This window comes from Phaenicophaeus curvirostris, chromosome 1 (genome assembly GCF_032191515.1).
Source record: "Phaenicophaeus curvirostris isolate KB17595 chromosome 1, BPBGC_Pcur_1.0, whole genome shotgun sequence".
Classification (NCBI taxonomy): domain Eukaryota; kingdom Metazoa; phylum Chordata; class Aves; order Cuculiformes; family Cuculidae; genus Phaenicophaeus; species Phaenicophaeus curvirostris.
Genome location: NC_091392.1, coordinates 126,094,706 through 126,096,571, shown reverse-complemented (window position 1 = coordinate 126,096,571; position 1,866 = coordinate 126,094,706).

Genomic DNA, 1,866 nt, shown 5'->3' with positions numbered 1-1,866 from the left:
TGAACCAGTTAAAATGAGAGAGCTCTCCTTAGTGAAATAATGGAACTAGTATTTGAGATTCCTTATCAACTATAGAGGTGCTTAATAAGTCAAGTCTGCCAGTGGAGCATCCTGGATGAAAGATATTGCCAAAAATACAACCTGGTCCACAGAGAAGGGAAATTAAAAAGATGAGCAAAAATAATTGTAAATAACAGATGTACAGTGTGGAAAGACTGATGCCATCCTCCTTTCCATTGCATCAGTCTAATACATTCAGTTTCCTCTTGAACTAAAAAGTGGGGACACATCACAATTAAAAGAGGCCCTTCTTCTTCTAAGACACATCCCACTAGGACCAACACAAATTGTCCACAGCAGTCTCCTATTAAACAGTACTACTTAGCGTAGGATGAAATCAATTTAACACAGGGAGGGGAGAAAAAGCTACTTCATGCAAATAAAGTTTTAAGTCATTCGGAGTATTAAAATAAAATTAAAATGCTATTTCAGAACTCAATATTAAAAAAAAAAGACCATTTACAAACATTCTTGATAGTAAAATTTTAAACTAGGGGCTTTGATCTGGCAAGTGACTTGCTGAAAAATAGTGGAAGAAAAGATAAGCATAGCAAGGAACTGACAAGGCAGGCTTTCATCAGTGCGCCTGGGAAAATAAGATCACAACCTCCTGTTTTACTTGCCTACCCTGCCCTACCCCTGTCTAGGTACTCAATCTTGTTCTCATGAAGTTTTCCCCTTCCTGTTGTAGGAAATGTAAAGCAGTATGACTTGGACTTCTGGCACTTCAAGGTCGAAGTGTGGGGTAACCACATGTTGTCTCAGAGCCCTTAATTCCGTGTATTTGACAGTAGGGAACAGTCTCCTCTCCTGGCAGCTGACAAACACCACGTTTAGTCTTGACACCAAGTCACAAATGTAATAATGAAGTCAACTCAGGACATGATTGCAAGCTTGAAATGCAGAGTAGATACGAAAGCACTAAAACAACCAAAATCAGGAAGATTATAAAATAAAGACATGATCTTGATGCTATATAAGGACACCCAGCTTTTCTACTTGGGATAACTTTAACACAACATCATGAATTATAGCAACAGTTAACATTTTGAAGAGCTGCTTAACCAAGCAAACTCTAAGGTTCTGTAGAAAATAATTCAGAGCCCACAACAGTCTGAGTACTACAAAGTTTACACAAGAGTGTTTAAAGATTAAAAATATTTTATTTACACTTTTCTTTATACATATATTATACATTTTTTTCAGTTTAAAAACTGAACAGCGCACATACGAAGTCCAAGCATACTGTATCCATAGCTAGGGAAAATTACCTTCTGCCAAGAAAAGACAAGAAAAAAATGCTTTAAAACAGTTAAAAAGAGGCAATTTTTAAATTATTCAGAGAAATTTATAGCAGCCCTGGGGTAGTCACCATTAGATAGTTAATCCAAATGTACATATATGGTCATATACATAATTTTAAATTTCTGAAGGAAAAGTATTTCCAGTTGCTAGACACAAACACAGGAGAGATTGAAAACAACTTTTCCTGTTAACTTATGAAATACTTATCAAATACATTCTTTTCAATACAAACAATATGATATTGTACACTGGGATCAAGTAGGATACTATAGTGGAATTGCAATCTCCAGCATATAATAATTTATTTTTTAAAATATCTAAAAAAATAACAATATATAGGGAAAAATATTTAAAATAAAAACATAGCTCACTCTTCGCCCTTCACCTGTTCCCAGAACTGACATAAAAGTTAGATGGGTCCCACTGAGGTTAATTAAAGCCCCCTAAGAATAGCTTACTTTACAGTCCTATATAACATTACTTTCTAGACTTAAAATATAG